General features: G+C 41.7%; 1 protein-coding gene across 4 annotated transcripts in view; it reads left to right on the top strand.

The window, feature by feature from the left end:
- The window catches only part of prickle2b (prickle homolog 2b), a 124,010-nt gene that overhangs the window by 79,957 nt on the left and 22,745 nt on the right, over positions 1 to 21,308 (top strand). The window contains exon 1 of one of the 4 annotated variants that reach the window (XM_037769317.1): positions 17,533 to 17,963. The exons of the other annotated variants lie outside the window; for them this stretch is intronic. The gene's annotated coding sequence lies outside the window, so the exon portion shown is untranslated. Of the gene's footprint in view, positions 1 to 17,532; positions 17,964 to 21,308 lie in introns of those variants that run through there. 4 annotated transcript variants of the gene reach the window in all.

Below are 21,308 nucleotides of genomic sequence, written 5' to 3'. Positions count from 1 at the left end.
TCCCATCATCAACAGATTACAGACTCGAGCGTGGCTACGTTTCCAGAAATATGTAATACATTGCACATGGGTGCTAAATGTGTCCCAGATGCGAGGGGTTCATGTGTTGTTCAGGCTGCGCTGTCTGCACCCCGAGATCTGTGCATTGTCATCAAAAATTGTGCTCTCTCTCATATCCGCTTCCCAACATGGGAGACATTTTTATAACCTATTGTTTATGTCTACACATCTATCTATTCATTTTCCAATTACGACGTGGTGAAGCTTGTGATTCTTTTCGCGTAAACCTGCTGACTCATCCAGAGCATTGATCAGACATTGTTTGAGAAAATGAAAGTCTGTCCCAAAAAAAGGATCCGTTGAAGTACTCGGTTGATTTTTATGTGTAATCAATAGAGGTCACGATGCATGGCGAGGCAGCGCTCTGATCTCTCGGTGAGATCTGCGGCCTTCGGAGGATCAGATGGACAAGCGGGGTCAGCCACAGCAGTTAAATGCAAAATAGCTCATGATCAATAGAGATCAGAGCCAGGTTGCCTCTAGGTCTCTGTGTTAAGGGGTCGGCTTTGAGGCTGGAAGCCCGCTATTGGCCGTATTGACTGAGGGCTCAGGGGGATTAAGACCTGGCGACACCAGAAAGTGAAGTTCTGCGTGTAGGGACTACTCACAAGACTAGTTTCGGATGTACTGTGGCTGTTGAGCTACCCGCTAACACGCTATCCAGCCAGGAACATGGCCAGTCTGTATCCACAATCACTCCCTATTTACTATATTGTGCACTATAATTACTGACCGCCATTTCATTTGAGGGTCAGAATTCTGAGCGTGTAAAAGTATTCTCTATATAGTGCCCTTAAAACATTCGGACAATGTCTCCCAGAGTTAGGCAGCCTGCTAACTACTCAAGAGGTATGTTGTTCCATCAACTCCTCTCTCATAAATATCTACAAACTATTTATTCTGTGGAGCAGGTCATACTCCAGCAGAGGAGGTTAAATTCAAGTGGATGGTGCAACACCAACGTATTCTCATACAAACAAAGAGTTTCTTGCGTTTTCCTACGAATGTCCAGCAACACGTGACACACATGTCAATTTCCGCTCCAGTCTTTTCAAAATAAACTTCCATCTTCATAGGAAACAACTTGGATAGGTTTAAAAAAGATTGTGGTTTAGGTTAAAGTAACTCCGGAAGTGGCGTAGCTTGAGTATGGAAGTTACGTCACAAAAACTACGTAGTTAGGTTCATCAAAAGATCATAGTTTGGGTTAAATTAACTCCGGAAGTGGCATAACCTAAATACGGAAGCTACGTGACAAATAAATCAACATTTACATCTGGTTTCATACGGGCTACAAACATTATCTCCTAGGTGAAAGTCCGGAGTTTTTTGACCCACACATCCACCCCGACCTCCTCCCCAAGAGACATTTGTCGCTCTTTATACCTCCTGGTTCACGATTTCGTGGATACACATACAAATTGATTTTGTGGGATATTGGTTCTCCATTAACTCAAAGTTATGCGCAGTCAGTAGTTTATTGGTCATTGGCATGAACATTTTCACCAAAATTGAACTCAACGTGAAAGATTTGCTTGAATTTACTTCAACCCCACAAGTGAATCTACTGATTGCTGAGATTCAGTTGAAATTAATTGGGGTTTTTTTCCATGAATTTTGGATGTTTTAATTGCTGGTGTGAGCGGGCCTTACCTGATGGTCACAGGCAACTAATGGGACTACCATAAGTGTCTTGAGATTCTGCCCGTTCAATTGGCTGATACTATCGCAGCAGCCTTGTGTCAGATTGCCTACTGGTTCTCCACATATGCTACTGGACTGTTTACATACAATGGGAGGTGAACCAGCAATTAGACAAATCCATAGGTCAACTCCAGAGAATGCGTGAATGTATTGGCATGTAGCTTGGCTGCAGATGGATGAGCTTGGTGATACCGCGTGCTCTCCCTCCCCATCGTGTTTTTTTTTTCCTCCCTCATTGTGTTTCCCTCTCAAGCTTTGTCTCACAAGCCCTCCTGCTTTTCACACTCCCTTTTATGTTTCCCTCTCTCGCCCGGTCTATCACCCATTGATGTTGCTTTTATGATCTGTTTTTATGATCTCTGTCTTTCTCTCTCTCTCAGCTAACCTCTTGGTGTGCTGCAGGGAAGGAATAGCAGGCTGAGTGTGATTCATTCTGACGCCAGCACCAGTCTTGTGGCTGGCACAGTCTTGGCATGCAGATACTGTGTACACACACACACACACACACACACACACACACAGAGGAGCCTTTCCTGTCCAAAGTTTACTCAACTGGCTGGTATGCTGCCCCAGATACCAGAGCAGGCACCAAACATACTTGAGCTGCAGTGCTGTGATGTGATTAGACATGGATGATATATCGACGGCGCCTTTTCACAGATATGTCTCTCTGTTGTGCTACACCCACAGCTGACGGGTTTGCATGACTTTTAGAGAAAACGGTAGCTTGTAAAGACACAGATATGATTGTTTGCATGGTTTTATGTGTGTCACACATGTGCTGTTTGGTGCACACGTGCCCAGTGCGTGACTGTGCAGCATCATGTGTTTGCACTATCTCTCTCTGTATGTTTCTGCCTGGCCGGTGTTTATGTGGAGACATGTGGAGCCCAGCAACAGAGGCAAGAAGTATGATACACAGTGATTAGCTGTTCCACACTTCAGCAGCTGCAAGGGTATTTGTCCATGAAAGTCAGTGAGCATGTGTGACTATATTCTTAAGGGGACTGATGCTGATGATCTCTTCTTTGTCATCCTTTTAACTCAAACCAGGCTTTGAGTGCTACTTCTCCTGTGGTCTTCTAATATGTTCGTGCCTCACGCACGTTGGAATCTGATGAAAAACAAAAGAGTGATGTTATATCTTTTCTTCATTGTCAGTTTGATAGTTTGATCATGTGAATGAATGACATGTTTATGGCCAGAGACGCCTGTGCAGCTAATTCAGAGCCACCCACACATAAATAGAACTGAAAGAGAAACAGCTAAGTCTCTTTAAATCAAGACACGTTCAAAACCGAGTATCTGGCTGGACCGTGTATGGTCAGTCTGTGAATTTGTGGCTAAATTGTTACACAACTAGTTGGTGGTCATATCTATGATGTTAAATCCAATGCTACATGTCCAGCAGATCTGGCAAGGACACTACGGGACGCGCTGCTCTACTCAACTTGACGTTCAAACAGTGACGTACCCGATCGTGGAATGCACATGATTGGTCCCTGGTTTTTTGCTCGCCATTTCAAACAGGACACAACATGGCTGCCTGCTCATATACTTTCTGTTATTCCGTCTAAACAATCCACCAAAATCTACTTCTGAAAACATTTTAAGAGAGAAATAGGCTATGCCACTGCTGAATCTCATTTCATTTTAGAAATAGATCACCGAGTTTCGTGAGCTGGACACGTGGCGCTGGAAAGGCTCATTTGAAAGAGCAATGGCCAATGAGGAAACTCCAACACTTGGCCGACCAATCGTGTAACTTCATCCCTCAGTCAGTCAGTGACAGACTTTTGCGCTTGTAGGGCTGGCCCTCTGCGGTCCAGCCAAAAATACCACAGATAGGTAAATGCAGTCTTTCAACTAGAGGTCGAGCGATGGTGGATTTTTAAAGGCTGATATTATAATTATAGCTTGAAGCAGGAAAAAGCCGATAGCCGATCAATCATCCAATATCTTCTTTACTTCTTCAGCAGCCTAGTCAGCTACTTTTGCATTTGCGTTTTTAATAAATATGTTTTTTTGTCATTCCGAATTTAATCATTAGTAAGAGAATATCCTGACGTGTGATTTGGTGGATTACATCATTGGCCACAAACTGTCCACCGGCCGACCGTCGGCCTGATGTGTCAGGGACATTACAGTGTGACTGGCCAGGATTGCTTCCATTGCCCGTCCCGTTACATTGTTAAATACCATTCTTACAAACAATTAATGTCAGTGCATATTCCCGGGGTAAGTGTGAAGTGTGCATTTTGATTTCATGAATAGATGGTTATGTGGCTGGATTATTTGGAAGATAGAACGCCAAATTGGTAAAGTAAGTAAGTAAATTACCGTTGAATGTTTTCCTTTCCTCCCTGTCTGCCTGTTTTGTATCGTGGACAAAGAGCTGATTGCTTTATATTTGAGAGAGATTTTTTTTTCTTCTCCTCTACCTTGACTTTATGTGTGGAGCCTCCATGGCTGCGCAGCCATCGGCCACTATCGGAGACCGGTAGTTTGTAAAACGTCCTATTGGCATCGATTAATCGGCCAAACCGATTAATCCGTCTACCTCTATGTTCAATACATTCAACCTGGATTTAGATAAACCCAGCTCTTTGTGCACATGTTTGTGTATATTATATGTTCTTGTTTCATGTGTATATGTGTGTCTCCTCAGTGTGTGTCCTTGTTCTGAATACTTGGCAGTCTTTCATATTCCTCGTCGCTCCTCCAGTCAGTCTGCACCTTTTAAACAGTGGCTTCATTGATGCTGAGGTCTTCTTATCCTTTGCTCTGGCCTTGGATAGTTCAACCGATCCCACACTAACCTTACTGTTCCCCAGTGTGTGTGCGTGTGTGTCAACTCAAGAGTTCCATACGCACAAAATAAGCATACAATTGCATGCATTCTTGCTCACTTGCACGCCTCTGTGTGCACGCTACATGGCATAAGTGTCTGTATGTTTTCTGCGTGTGAGCATATGTGAATGTGTGAGAACCAGGCTGTGATGTCATATGCGGGTCAGCAGAAGGACGTTATTGTGTCTGGAGCTCCACGGGGGGTGTACGAGGTCTGTTTTTCGGGCTCCTTGTGCCTGAGTGTTGCAGCACAGAGGCCCGTCTGTGGCCCCGGAGAACCCGAGGAGCGCCAGGAGCCCGCGGGGCGAATAAATACGCTGTGAAAAACGTGTTAAGAGAGGTGTGAAAGAAATCGGAGGGCGAAAACACTGGGTTTTGTGTGGAACCGATCCCTCCCCCTCGCCCTACGCAGCACACATGCTCTCTCTTTCTTTCTCTCTCACACACACACACACGCTTACACTTTTCCTTTCACACACACTTCACATGGAGGTTCACAGTTCAAATAAACAGCGGCTCAAGCAGCAGGCCGGGTCTGGTGTAAACAGCAGCGGGCCGGGGTGATTTAGTTTCTCTTGGGGCACTGCTCTCTCTCACTGCTTCCTAATGGGCCGTGCTTCAAATGGGGAACGTAGGGGAGCAGCAGTAAGTGGGGAATGAAGTGGGTGAAGAAAAAGCTAAAGATGGATAAAGACATCGATGTGTGACTATCTTGTGAAGAACCTGGTATTCAAAACAAGCCTACAGTGCATTTTAAAGGGCACCAGAAGTGATGGACTGAAAGCATAGACTGTATATAAGAAGTAGACGTAGTCACCGTGACGTCAGTAATTGGTTTGTGGACTGCCATTCTGAAGCCTTGAGTTCAGCATTTTGGCTGTTGCCATTTTGTTTTTTTGCAACCAGAAGTGACACAAGAGGGGGGAGCTAAGTAACCTTGCATGGCAGCTGGATTTGTCACATGAAAATCCATCTTGTCAGGCTTCAAGTAATGCGTTTGTGTTCAGCTCGCCAGACAACAGACCAATCAGTGTCCTGTGAGGAGCTACTGCAGCCAAACGTGGTGGTCCCATCTTTCAAACCAGAACCAACATGGCGGCTCGTTTGGAAACTTTTTTCTTTTGTATTACACGAATAGTTCAAAATGTGTTTCTGAAATCATTTAAGGTGAGAAATAAGCCATGTAGTTGCTGAATCTGTCTAAATTTTTAGATCGACAATGGCAAGTTTAAAAGTTTTTAGGGAGTTTTCCGTGGTGGTGAATCGTGCCGTATGACCCTGATTTGCATGGGAAGCGTGTAAATGACGGATCCTGTGGACACGTAGAATGAAACCCGGTGAGACCCGGAGAGGCGATTGTACGTTCTGAACAACAATGGCGGCTCCTGAAGAGGTTAGCGCAGATCCAGAGCATTAGTTATATCAGAACTGGAGAGTATTTATTCATTGAAAGAAGAGTAAAGTACGGCACTGAGTTAGTTCTGTTTTCGTTAGTTTGATTGACAGATGGTTCATCCAATCATCTGCCAAGTATTTTTTTAAACATCCTGCCCCTTTTCCAAACAGTTTCACATGTTTTCCAATGTTTACTGAGGTTATCAAGTCAGAAGTAGGGTCATTGTATCATAGACTTCTATACAATCAGACTTCTTTCTGCAACCAGAGGAGTCGCCTCCTGCTGGCTAATAGAAGAATGCAATTTTAAGGCACTTCTGTATTGGCTTCACTTTTCAGACACGAAGGTTGCCCACTGAGTGAAACTCTTTGCTCGCAGATATGCTGCTGCTGACTCTGAAAGTTTGACCTCGCTTTGATAAAAGTTGTTTAATGGGATTGTCTGCGTGTGTGGATCGCTCAGTGTGACTCATTCCTCCTCCCGTGCCTTCTCCACAGCCTTGTCTGTCCTTGTGTGTGTGTTTGCTGCCTACAGTCTCAGCTCTCAGCAGCGATCAGTCAATAAAGCCCCGGGTCTCACCGTCTCTATCGGCCCAGTGATGAAACACACCGCTAGTCTGTCACGTCCTGGAAATAGCAATTTCTCCTCCAATCCATAATCTCCACAGGCCCCTCAAGATGCTATGGGGAGAGGGCTGTGTGGCCTTATTGACATGGACATGGTGTGTTGTATGTGTGTGTGTGTGATCTGCTCATCATCCATCCCCCTTTGTTAGGGTAAATAGTGTAACAAGATGAAATAGGGAGAAATTAAATTGCCTAAACCTGACTGAGAGGGATCATTTCAAGATGAAACACTGCTATTGCATCAAATGCGACCTTTGAAGAATCTCGTCGGCTTTCAGAATATGTTCTGTGTGGTTTTATTAGTCTATTAGCTAAGTGACTCTTTTTTTGCTTAGTCTGAATCCGATTTGAGTTTAATCTCCTTATTTCCTCTTTCAGATTCATCTGTTCATTATTTAGACTAACACATGACCTCATCCAGAGATTATCTGTTTCTTTCTCGTACAACTCATTTACTTCCTTTCTCCGAAGGCCGGCTGTATATAAACACAGTCGCCCCCATGAGATGTATATCTATTGAAACGCTCCGAGCTGGATTATTGGGGTGAGAAAGGGCAAATTGAACTAGAGGGAGGGGAGACTCTCCCCCTCCCAGTTCCATATAGCATTGTGTATGTTTGGGTGTTTCTGTGTAGTGAAACTTTCTGCCATGAGGTCATCTGTGAGGGCACAAAAGCTACAGCAAAGCAGCATTTTAATGAAATAAATAAATAGGCCCTGAAAACCTACTTTCTCAATGAGCTTATTATTAATAGCAATGTGGTTTTATATGAACACCATGTAAACAACACATGAGAGATTTCTGTGTTTTTGTCTGTGCTCTTCTGACTGATTTGAAGTGGGCGGGGCTCAGTAGGGAAAATGTGATGTCACCAGACGGCAACCTCCGGGTCTGAAAAGTGAAGCCAGTGCTGAAGTGCCTTAAACTTGCATTCTTTCCAACAGCCAGCAGGGGGCGACTCCTCTGGTTGCAAAAAGAAGTCTGATTCTATAGAAGTCTGTGAGAAAATGAGCCTACTTCTCATTTGATTTATTACCTCAGTAAACATTGTAAACATGAGTTTATGGTCTCAATCGCTAGTTTCAAGTCTTCTTCAATACAGCATGATGTTCATTTAGTAAATTATGGTCCCATTTAGAGTCAAATAGACCATAAAGCAGGGGATGCTTTAGGGCGTGGCTACCTTGTGATTGACAGGTCGCTACCACGGCGTTGTCCGGTCTGGGAGTTGTCCGTGTTTGTACAACTTTAACCCTTTCACAGTGTGTTTTCAGTTCATGAAAGTTAATAATAACATTTTGGGCACCTAAAAATGTCTTATTGAGCCTTCGGTTGTGCTTAGCTCCACCCTCTCGTGACACTTCTGGTTGCAAAAAAAACAAGATGGTGACAGACAAAATGTCGAACTCGAGGCTTCAAAACCGTAGTTCAAAAACCAATGGGTGACATCATGGTGACTACGTCCACTTCTTATATACAGTCTATAGATGTCACGTACTTTTGCGCACCAGTCAGTATTTAGCAACATTTCAATCTGTTCAAAATCTGATGAAGTCATTGTTATTTCTTTGTTTCCAGGCTGTCAATCAAAACAGATCAAACCTGAACAGTCCTGATGAAGCAGGTTATCTGAGTTTTTAACTCTTGATAAATAATACTTGCATTTTCAAACTTTAACTGTAATTGTTGCTTAGTTACTGAGTATTGAATGGTTAATGTTATAGGGACATACTTACGATTTAAAACCAAGTTTTCAGGGACTTTAAATGTGATCAGATTTTTGTGAACCATCAGAACATTACAGGTGTTTAAACAAAATGCACACGTTGTACACGTTTTACAGGCCCTGTATCCAGTGTAGCCTGTATGGGTAGACCTGTGTCTGTCTGTACGTCTGTGTGTGTGTGCATTGATAGGAAGCAAAATCGCCCTTCAAGTTCCAGTTGCTAATTAAACGCTCCTCATGGAAAGATTAAAATGCTTTGAACAATGCCAGCGCAGCTCTTCCCATCACAAACGCGTTGCCACTTGTAGCCAGTCTGTAGGTACTTTATAAATAGAGCAAATTAAACCTGAGGGTATACTTGACTATCATGACTCATGTAGTTTTGTTGCTATTAATTATTTTACCAAAAAGCCACACACATAAACACAGACTGGTTTCATGATGGGGAAACTCAGACGTCCAGTTTAGTGTTGAAAGAATCTTTTATTTTCCATCCTGTTGAATCGTGTTGCAAATTGCAAACCAAACTTCTGGTGTAGTTTTACCTCAACACATGTACATTTTTTCTAGTTTGTTCCAAAGTGGATCGAACGCCCTCAGGCCAAACTCTGTTTGATGGACTGATCCTGTCTGTCGCTGCTCTACCCACAACGTCCCCTAAAGCTAAATATTTAAACGTGGCGTAGCTGAGTGTCGGGGTTTATTTAACTAAAAGTTTGAGCATAAACCATTATGGTAGAGCTCAAACCGCCCCCTTGGCAGAGAATATTTTTTTACAAATACAGACTGTTTAGATCACTAAGGTAAAGACTTTTTGCACCTACTATTTCACTATTCACCCCCATGTTTCTCTGCTCCTACCTGGCAAAACCTCTGTTTCTTTTTCCTTACTTTTATTGCATGTTATCTCCAGATTTAAAACTCATGGACGTACCAAAAACCTACTGAGCATCAGGCCTGCTCCAGAGGCTTACCAGCCAAATACACATTCAACATGTGTTTCTTTTGTTGCACTTTCTCACCCCAGCTGGATATATATCGGTTTCGCCTGGCTTCTTAACAAAGAACAGTGCATATATGAACCCTCAAAATCCACATAAAGACCTTTGTGTTGGCTTGCCTTCTGAAAATACGTGGTCAAGATCATATATCAAGACTGCGGCTGCCACCCCGCAATTGTGGTCCGGCTAATGAGTATGCAAATATTCATTATTAATGATGGAACATCTGGTCAGTCAGCATGTGATTGTGGCTACGGGCGAGGGCTGCAAGGTGATTTGTTACAGAAGGAGCACCAGAAATAAAAGTCAGAAGAGGTTTAGTTGATGGAGCGATGTAGTGAATGAAACAAAAACCCACACTGAGAGAGAGAGATAGATAGAGAGAGAGTCAGCAAATCAGTATGAACACCCACACCACTCATCTGGGTCATGATGACAAGGTGAGGAAGAGGAACATCAGTGGAGGCTGAATGAGAGAGTTGAGTCAGAGAAATGTGCTGCAGGGTGCTGAATGTGGGAGGTTCGGAGGTGGGTGGTTCATTCATGGAGCCACGAGATCATTCTGCATCAGAGCTGTGGCTTTATGTGTTGCTGGGAGAGAAATGAGAGGTTTTTGTGCATTACTTGACAACATTTTTTAAAGATTAGTTTTCAGCACAGATGGGAGAGTTGAGCACTCAGAAAGCTAGATATTATCTACTAAATGTCCAACATGTTCTCATCCCAACTCGTCACATACTGACTCTTTGTCAGACACCTCTGCGTCATTTTTCGGTCGCAGTAAACATGTGCTTAATGTTGTGAATTAAACAAACACATGCTTAGGATTAGGCAACAAAACCACTTTGTTAGGTTTAGGACAAAGACAACATGGTTGGGCTTAAATTTACTACATTTTCACCAGGGCTGGGATGATACACCTATCTCCCGATTCGATACTATCACGATACTTGGGTGCTGATTCCATATGTATTGCGATTCTACAAATATTGGGATTTGATATGACGATTTATTGCGATTCCTTTTTTTAACTTTTTTAGCACTAGACCATGGGAAAAAGTTGAATCATACTTTTCCTTTGGAAAATATCTAATTTGACATAGTAAAAATGTTTGATTTTCAGCATGTAGGCCTATGTAACCAGAGAGGCCCTGAAGTCAAATATATCAGTCATTGTCAGGGATTTTTTTTGTTTTTTTGTTTCAGCAACCCAAAAAATCAAAGAATAAAGACATTTCCCTCACAAATTAGTGGTATTTCCTTTTTAATTTATAAGGGACATGTAACAAGTTTTATATTTATGGTGAATAATCCAATTGATCTTATTTCCATATATGTATTTTGTATATAAAGTTCCCTTTGTTAACTCCTTATTTTGAAAACCAGACGTAGTCACATAGGTATACTTCCGCTAACTTCACCAAGTCCGTCGCTAGCTCTCCCGTCAGTTCTGTTCTCTTTATACATCCATGGTCAGCTCCATCAGGGCCGTTTGAATGCATTTAACATAAATGTCAGTATATGGGTGCTCTACAGTTGTAGCGTCGGCCGATTTGACCACGGAGAAGAGAGTGACAGCTGACTTGACCGCATATTACTGCAATACGATAACATTTATGTTAACGTTAAAACCACCCTTGGTGTCACTTTAGGATTAGGCAACAAAACCACTATAGGTTTAGGAAAGAACTACATTGTTGGGCTAAAAACTACTAGGTTTGTAAAGTGAAAATGACACTGAACGTTGTGAACACGGGTCACGAACTAACAGCTGATTGTAACGTGATGCACGGGACATGAACAGCGGTCTCCTGGATGAAAGCCTTGTGTTTGTTGGACCCATCCACCTCCCCTCCTGCCCGCCCGGTGTGTCTTTTTGCTCTTTAAACTACGTCACCACACTCTCGGCGCACTTTCTCGGAACATTTACTGTTGCAGCGGATGGGTTTACATTGTAGTTAATGGAATGGCCGGTGCGTCTCCTACTGTGCGGCGGTATCGAACGCCAACGGCCGTGACAAAGTGTCGGTATTTGACGCCCTGGGAATGAGAACGGGCTGAAATGTCTCTATATTTCAAAGGCACGAACACAGGAATGTCAAAACTCACTTTTCAATGTCTCTTGTTTGCCTTTCCTCCACATCCCACTGCGTCCCACTACAATATTTCTCTACTGTTCCTCCCTCTTCCTTTTTTTTTTTCAAACCAGCGCATGACCTAGTTATGTTTTGAATCAGAATCCACATGTACAGTACAGCTGAGAAAAGCTCATTGACAAACCGCCGTTGTTGGGCACAGCACGCTGGAAACTGAGCAGCGTCGCCCTGGAGAGCGCTGTCTACAGTGGAGATGGATGGTCTAATGGACAGACGAAGGTGGAGGGCTTGGAGTGTGTTTTTCCTCTGTGCTGAAGAGCCCTTGTGTAAGTGGGCCAGGAGGGGCAAAAAATAGCTCCGGTCCCCTTGAGGAGTGACTCCACAAGGTCACCTCCTTGCCCTGGGCCTTTTATGCGTGAAACTAAGTGTCCATACTCTTTCTTTCTTCCCCTTTTCTCTCTCTTTTTCTCTCTCTATTTTTCCCCTCAGTGGCTTAATGGCTTACCCAGGCCTCTGCACCAGCGAGGACTCTGCAGCAAGAGTTGAGTTTGTGTGCTAACGAACCCCCGAGCTAATTAGAATTTCAGCCAAGCTGGCTACTCTTCTCATTTCCTTGCCATTTCCCTCCCTTTGGACAAATACAATTTCACCCCTCAACCCGCGCAGAATTAATCCAGTTAATGTTCAACACGGGGTGAATAATGGCCACTTATCTGCTGGGAACATGGGTACAGAGGGGCTTTTGGGTGGAGAGCCCCCGGTCTGGTGTCACACTAAATCTGCTTTCTGGGCAGAGTAGTTTGGCCAAAGTACTGCTAGTTCACGGTAGAGGGGAGGTCAGTGTGTCTTCAGAATGACACTGAATGGCTTGGGAAAACCAGCGAACCTTTATACTAACTGGCAGCCGCTTCCTCTTCTTTGTAACTGGATGCGAGTGTTCACATGAATCATTACACCCTTAATGTAGCGAGAGGGCCGTTATCCAACAGCAGGTATAAGCAAACAAACTCACCAGGATTATCTGCGGTGGCTGGCAACAACTTCCCCATCATCTCCAATGTGCCATTCACTGAGTTTAACGCCCCGGTCGCTTGATTTGTTGGTCTGTGTTTAGCCTCGGTTATGCTTGGAACGAACAAAGACCAAGTGTTCAAAGGTGTTTATAGTCGTCCTGAGAGACTACACTCGATGGCGAGGTGAAAATCTTACCTTCACCACCAAATCCCAACTGGGATTCATGACTCAAGTGACAAAATAGTCACCTTATCCTCAGCAACAGTCAATTTTTGATTGTTATATGGATACAGTCTGTCCAAAATAAACTTCAGTCTTCACAGGAAACAACTTAGTTAGGTTTAGGCAACAAAACTACTTAGTTAGGTTTAGGGAAAGATCATGATTTGGGTTAAAATAACTACGGAAGTAACGTTAAGTACAGAAGTTACATCACAAATAAGTCAAGGTTGACTTCTGGTTTCAAACGGGACACGAACACCGGTCTCCTGGGTAGTCAGACCCATAGTTATTCATTATAGTTGTGAATTAAGGGCTTACACCGTAGCTGCATGGTGGCTATGTCAGTAGGCTCAGTGGTATCTACAGCAGGACTTCCGTGAACCCCTGGCGTCAGGCATTAATCCAACTTTAGCACCCTGACAAGCACCTCTCTTTAAGGCATGCTGGAACCTTAACGGTGCGGGAATGATTGCCTTCATTAAAGGTTTTCTTCAACTTGTTCACAATCTGCTTTGTGCTTCTGGAGACTAAATCTTGACCCATCTGTACACCTTTTATTTCTTTACGATTCGTCTTCGATTTCTTTCTTTTTGTCCAGTCAAACTCCTTCTCATTGCCGAACACAGGTCTGGTTGCAGAGGAATGATATGTTGTGATGATATTACCCTGCAATAAAAATCATGGCTGCCTCAGTTCTAGACCAGTTGCTTTAAAGGGGCTGCAACACAGTTCAGTAGCCAGTTGTGGATCAGATTCTTGGCAGTGTAAATACTTAGAGTAGTAGTAGATATTAGCTTAAGAAACCTTCTGCAGCAGTGGGATAGAGAAGCTATATGGGAGAGGAAGCCGGCTCTCTCCCTCCCTCCCAACATGTCTGAGCTATCAGCTGTTGGGGTGAGTCCCAGCTGCCTCGTGTGTTGACTCTAGAGTGATAGCCATCAGCATTTGCCACATGAAAGGAGAGGAGACTGGTGTTCCTAAAAAAGCAGATGAGAAATAAAGATGAGGAGGCCATGTTGGGATGTTGGCTACAATTCAAATCGAGATAAAGGCATTGATTTATCGGGAGTGTTTTTCTGACCACATCATGCAGTATATAATTCAGTTCCTTCCCTGGTGAGATATGAATAATGTTCTTGTCGGATAAGATCATACAACTTTCTCGCATACTTCAGATAGGGCTCCCGGCCTAGGGGGAACATGTATTTACAATATCGTTCATCCTGTGCTTTGATAGAGACAAAAACCTCAATATGCTTATGCATGCTTCAGAAGGGAGTAAACCTGTTTGGCTCACTGTCTAAAATTACCAAGCGGAGGCTCTCGGTGCATGCCAGGAGTCCATGCAGGCAATGCTATCTGTGGTATGTCCCCCAAGCTGGCCTCTATGCTTTTATTCAGTCCCCTCGTGGCATTTAAAACGGCTCCCCGCAGGTCGAGGAACAGTTTATTGGGGAAAAGGGAATGACTTATTGGGGTAAATAGCTGGCCCCAAACCAGTTGACCCGTTCTGCGGTCGCTGCAAGCAGAGGACACTGTCACTTAGGGCTCCTCGTAAAAGCTTGTGGATAGGCCGTAAGTACAGCCTGAGCTGTAATTGATATTCTTGTGTTTGTAAAAGGGGGCCGCGATTATATGTTCTCATGTATGAGACTAAGTCATAGCGAGAGTCGCCCCGCCACGTGTGAGAGGAGAATCCAGGACAGAAAGACGGCTTTCACTAAAAGAGAAAAGCAGTAGTCGGACTCCAGGGGAACAGTTCCTGAAAGGAGAAAAGAGACTGCCGCACTGTCCTTAAAACCCGAGGAGGTCGTTCAGAGCTCCTGGCTGTTTTCAGCAAAAATCTTCCTCATGCAGCTTTACATTATGTCAAAGCACGCTTTTTTATATATTCCTTTCCGCATTTCTTTTTTACCGTGTGTTTGGCCAACAGGCAGCAGCAGGGCACTTTGGGGAAAAAAGATATACACAAATCTTGATTTAATTACTCTCTTCCATCCATCCTCCAAGTCGCCTTTTGAAATCTTCTACAAATCTGTTCAGCTTTGATTGCCAGAAAACTTTTGGCCCGTTTTTCCATTTTTCTCGACACGTTACACAAATATGCAAATGAGGAGCAGCAGTGGGACGTTGTTTAACACGCCTACCGCTCATTGTAGGGACAAGAGAGGAGAAATAGCATCACAGTGCTTATTGTCGTGTGAGTGTTCGAGAGATTCAGAGGGAACCAAAATAGCTGAGATGGTGGCAATCTGTTGGTGCTGTTTATGTTGTTTGCTAATAGCTGAGCTAACTGACTCCACGTGGTGATCATATAAATCAGTCCCCTGCTTTAATTTCCTCGTGGCTGTTTGTATTTTGGTCAGATAAACATATCAATGTGGGTAGTAAACTTTATTTGTAAAGCACTTTTCAAAGCAGAAGTGACCAAATGCTTCACATGACTAGAGACTAGAGTAGTGTTAGTGTTAGACTATAGACTAGAGCATTTTCTACTCGTAATAATATAATAACAAATAGCCTAATAACAAATGCATAGATGGTAATGGTAGTAAATCAGGCTATATATAATTATAGTCTGCTCTGTCCTCTGTTAATGAATCTTTAACAACAATAAAAATAAGTCAGCCTAAAAGCCACTAATGGACCCAATAGAGTGGTGCAGGGATGACGTATTTTTGTAGGCCAACCAGGAAGTTAGCATCGCCCTGGTTCACTCGACAAAAAGCCAACGGGATTTTTCCTTTGGGTTTTGGATTGTTGCAGAAAATAAGCTCTGTGGCAAACACATGTTTATGATACTTACAAGTTTTGTTCAGCAAGATAATCTCCACAAATTAACACCACTTTTATGAGTGTTGAAGCGTGATCGCAATCGGCAGAAGTAAAAATCTAACGTTAGGCTATAAACAAACTACACCACGAAAGCTTGAGCATGAGAGCGCGATCATTTAGCCACTTGTTAACAACACACCTTTTTTAAAACACATAAAGGCTTCAAAATTTACGAGTGGAATATTTAGTGACATATCTTATGTCGTAGAACAAAACGTTAAAATCTCCTCAGCTTGTGTTAACCACAGACCTTAATTCAGGCATCTCACTAAAAACCCATTCAAATAACCCATTGACATCTAGACGAGGGAACCGGCAGTGTTAAAATGCTAACTCATTTCCAGGTTATAGGACTCATTCTTGTAGCACTCTATAGGTGCACTGTGAAAAATAGGCTACTGGAGTTTTAAGATCCTACAAAACTGGCTTTACATTTGTTTTTGATTCAGTGGATTTTCATTGGTCTGTAAGCCTTTTGTCCTCTCTCCAGCCAATGTCCGTTTCTTATGTTAAACAGCAGTGTTTTGTTTACAGGGGTTCACCTCCCCATTTCCCCATGCAGGTCAGCGCCCTGCAGCTCCTCTCTCCTCCCTCCCTCTCTCTCTCTTCTTGTCCCGGGCCAGTTGATTCGGGGAAGTGGTTTAATTCACATGCAAATCCCTCCAGAACAGCAGTCATTCACGCTGCTAATTACACCAATGTTGGGATGCTGACTTGCTGACATCACGCCGGGATATTAGCATGCAGGGAGGAGGGTGAAGAAGGGTCTGTGTGTGTGTGTGTGTGTGTGTGTGTCAAGTCAACCAGAGAGTAAGACAGGAAGTAAGCGACTTTGCCTTGAAACAAAAGCTTTGAAATACTGTATAAGGGGTTTTAATTGACTATTGATTTCTACTCTGTACAGAAATGAATAGAAGCCAACGGCTGTCTGGAAGGTTAGAAAATCACATCTTCATGGAGCCTAGGCTCATAAAGAAGGTGTCTAGGACGTTAAAACGTTAGAGCGTTTTTAGAAGCACTGCTCAAAACGGCTCCCCTCTAAATGTCTGCCCTAATGTCTTGTAAAACATAAAAACCTGCGTTACCTTTTCAAATGGTAATTTTCAGGAAATTTTAAGCATAAATTTAGTAAAATAAATAAATGGAGAAAAAAAACCTGCAAGACGCTCTTTAAGCTCTGAAAGTCAAAGAAATAAAAATCTTACTAGTGGATTTCTCTATAATTAAAGTGTTAAAGTTCATTATTGACCTTGGACACTGTAGTTTAATTAAAAAAGAAATTCAAAAAATGTATTTCAAGGCCCCCCTATCTGTTTTCCAGAGCTTTCAACCACATCTCATGGTCTTCTTCAGCAGACTAAGTGTGCTTAGCTGAGCTTTGCAACACACTCCTTTTGCACTCTGTTAATTTGTTAAAATAAACTATTTTAAATATTTATAATATATCTATAGGACTGTATATGATTGAAGTTACATAACATAAATGCTAATGTAGATGTATTGCGTAATAAATAAATAAAATGTAAATTTAGTAAATTTTAATATTATTATAATGATTTAATTAAGCCAAATAATGTCCCAAACCGTTTGACAATGGTGCTTTTATTTTGAAAGTCCAAACTGATTGAAGTTGCATAACATAAATGCATATGTATATGTATGGGGTAAAAAATATAAAATTAGGTCCTACAATGTGTAAATTTAGTAAATTAAAATATTGTTTTAATGATTTAATTAAGCCAAATAATGGTGCTTTTATTTTGAAAGTGCAAACTGATTGTTTATTGAAGTTACATGACAAAAATACATATGTAGATGTATGTGGTAAAATTAGGTTCTACAATTGATACATTTATTAAATTAAATTATTATTATTAGGCAATAATGATTTAATTCAGCCAAATGTCCCAACCCATTTGACAATTGTGCTTTTATTGTGAAAACGCAAACCGGAAGTGAGCGTGTGCATTATGCGCACTTGCCACCGGTGGAGGATTAAAGCTGCTGTTCAGTGAGTCGGTCAGCAGCGAGCGGAGCAGCTCCAGCGCTCCTTTGCCTTTTTACGCAGCTCGGATCTCCACTCAGCAGTAACTCTCTCCACCTTCTACAGGGAGATCTCTCTCTTATTCATTTTGGATTTTCACATATCTCTTCAGGAGTCTGCGCTCTTTGTTTTGGATCTGTAAACGGGGATCTGATTTTTACGCACTTTTTACGCACTTTGGCTCTCCGCTTTCTCCTCCTCATTTTGCTGAACTCCTCTCTGTGAGTGTGTTTGCGCAGAGAGCTGAGGGGGGTTTTGACAAAAGGCTGTGTGGTGTTGGCTGGAGTTTGTGTGACAAATTCTGCGATGAGGAAGACGCATTTTAAAACCAGCAGCAGCAGCACCGAGGTCAGGACTATGGCTGCTCTCCGCCGCAGTTTGTAAGAAGGTAAGCAGCTGATTATTGACCGTGTTTATGTTGCATTTGGAGACGTTTTTGCAGCGCGACGCACGATCCAAGTTGGAGCTTTTAATGCGTAACGGTGCAGAGAACCGAGTCTACTTATCTGGGAATGAAATTGAGCTTAAATCTCTTTATTCTCTCTTTGAAATGTGTGCGTATGTGTTGTTTTTTGTTTGCTCTGTTGATTTGTTTTTTTCAGAATCGTGTTTATTGCCAGGTGTAAGAGGTATACACTAGGAATTTGCTTTGGATTTGTTGGTGCAAGTTAAACAGTATAATAACAAAAGAATAGATAAAAACGTTAGAATAAAATAAGAATAAAAAAAATAGAATTTCTACCTCTTTAACTCTACTCTTTCTTTTTGTCATTATTATTATTATTATTATTATTATTATTATTGTTATTTCTTTTCTTTGGTTTTGAATGTTGAGGTTGTATTCTATCTAAGTGTACTTGATGGGTTTGTCTAGTAAGCTCATTTACTTCATAGTTGGTTTATAGACTGTTAAGACAGTGGATTGCATATATGAAAACAGCCTTGAAAAAAAGGAAAAAATAAAGTATAAAAAAAGAAATGCCTGCGTAAAGTAGCCAAAGGACTAACTATTAAAGTCAGTGGGCTATTTTAACTAAGTTTTCACCTTCTTCTTCTGAGTCACTTTGCTCATTCATGACTATTTGGATGTAAATAGCCTCCAGAATGCAGAGTTGTCGGACTTGCACTGTAGCTCTCCCTCTATAGACGTGTTTTATATATCCCCCACCCACCCCCTGTGGCGCAATGGTCAAGCTACTGTGCTCCTTCCAGCCAGAAAGTCTTTGTTGTTCACACTCTGTGCCATATGGATTATTTGGATTGCTTTGTAAAATAACAGATACATAAATATGCTTTTGTAAAATATTAAAATTGAGTAAGTTAAAATATTATTATAATGATTTAATTAAGCCAAATAATGTCCCAAACCGTTTGACAATGGTGCTTTTATTTTGAAAATGTAAACTGATTGAAGCTACATGACATTAATGCATTATGTAGATGTATGGGGTAAAAAAAAAAAAATTAGGTCCTACAATATGTAAATTAAAATATTATAATAATGCCAAATGTCCCAAACCGTTTGACAATGGTGCTTTTATTTTGAAAGTGCAAACTGATTGAAGTTACATAACACAAATGCATAAGTAGATATGTGGGGTAAAAAATAAAATTAGGTCCTACAATGGGTACAATTAGTAGATTAAATTATAATTATTATAAGTGTTTAATTAAGCCAAATGTCCCAACCCGTTTGACAATTGTGCTTTTATTGTGAAAATGCAAACTGAAGTTACATGACATAAATGCATATGTAGATGTATGTGGTAAAAAAAAAAAAAAAATTAGGTCCTACAATGTGTAAATTTAGTAGATTCATTTATTATTATAATGATTTAATTAAGCCATATAAGGTCCCAAATCTTTTTACAATGGTGCTTTTATTTTGAAAGTGCAAACTGATTGAAGTCACATGACATAAATACATATGTAGATGTATGGGGTAAACAATAAAACTAGGTCCTACAATTGGTACATTTAGTAGATTAAATTATTATTATAAGTGTTTAATTAAGCTTTGTTGTTCACACTCTGTGCCATATGGATTATTTGGATTGCTTAGTAAATTAACAGATAAATAAATATGCTTTTGTAAAATATTTCCAGATCAACTGATGGTTCTCCTGTCAACTGTCATTATTTGAGTCTTCCTAGTTAAAAAGGCTCTAATAATGTCCTTGAGTTTGCTGCAAACTGCATTGGAAACAAGTGGCATAGTGGCAGTTATTTTAAAGAGGAACATTACAAGACTCAATGCAGGCTAATTGACCCGTTTAGATGGCTACTTTTTAGCAGTGTAAAGGGTCACTGGATTAGCACATGAATGGACTGACTGGGGGGCATAATGAGTAATGTGGCTTCAGCAGCTGGCTGCAGTATCATTGGGCTACTCAGACCAAACATTAACCGAGCTGACAGGAGCCTCAACGCCAGATCAACAGTATTTCTGACATCCACAACTGCTTCTGGAAAAAAAAAAATCAGTACTCCATTCAGTGCTGCTTTTTTTCCCTCACTGACAAGAAAGAAAAGTCAACATATTATTCCAATAAAATTTCTAGAAGGATTTCCTCAGACATTTTCTCCTAAAATTGTACCATAACCATAAGCCAGCAGACCAAAGCCTTTTAATATGATGTTGTTGGTTAACACTGTGTTACCAGTGTCTGATTATGGTCTGAAGTCTGTACTGAGGTTGTCTTGGAAGCCTGTCCCTTCCATGACTCCCACTGTTCCCATCCAAAGTAGTGTCACTTTTATGGAACAAGTCAACACTGAATGAATAAGTAACGTGATCCAGTCTCAAGTATAGCGTGGCTGAAGCTGAAAAGCGTCCCAGTCTGATGTTACATAAATATCTCTCTCTCTTTTTTGCTTTCCACTTACTGCACAAGTCCTTTACCATTCACTCTGTGTGTATATATTACCTCCAATTATCTCCAATCACAGGTGATTATAGGTGACATTATGCAGTTGAAAGTCCCACCCCGATCCTTGGTTAGGTTAGGTGTTCCACTAGCTTTTGACTCTCAATGATTTTGGCATTGAAATATTTCTTCATAACTCTTTCTGAAAACCCAAAACATTGAAACTAAATATGTTTAATAGCTATTTACCATACTGGACAACAACAATAATATCAACCAAGATAAGGCAGTGATTCGCATTTTACAACTACCTTTCCCATGAATCTTAGGTGCACTATTACATTACATTCATTTGGGGGACTCACAAGAGACAGGTTAAAAAAAGAATGACTGAAATTGAAGCAACAGAGGTCAATATATCCTAACTTTTTTAGTCTCTAGTATGGGTAAAGCTCCAAAACCACTGGCTCCTACATTTCCCATAATACAACTGAACAGCATCTATGATTATGCTGCGTTCCATTTGAACTGGGAAGTCGGAATTTCTCCTCCTGAAGTCGGATTTCTGATTCGGAAAGTCGGACGAACTTCACCAACCCCTACCTCAAAATCCAAGCTAGCTGCTCCGCGGGTCCTCTTCACGGAGTCCACCATGTTTCTACAGTAGCTCAGAACGGACAAACCAAACACTGTTAACTTTTCCTGCTTGGGCCGCCGCTCTCTCTCTCTTGCTTCACCACTCACTTCCCACGCACACACACTCTACGCACTGGCTCTGCTCCAAATGACCTACAACTGGCTCTAGAGAGAGCCATTCGCATTTGCGCATTGGCCACTGTAGCTCTCCAACATGCTTGGCACACGGG

This window comes from Sebastes umbrosus, chromosome 1 (assembly GCF_015220745.1).
Source record: "Sebastes umbrosus isolate fSebUmb1 chromosome 1, fSebUmb1.pri, whole genome shotgun sequence".
In the NCBI taxonomy this organism is placed as follows: Eukaryota; Metazoa; Chordata; class Actinopteri; order Perciformes; family Sebastidae; genus Sebastes; species Sebastes umbrosus.
Note: the sequence above shows the minus strand (reverse complement) of the source record. Positions and strands in the feature narration are given on the sequence as shown.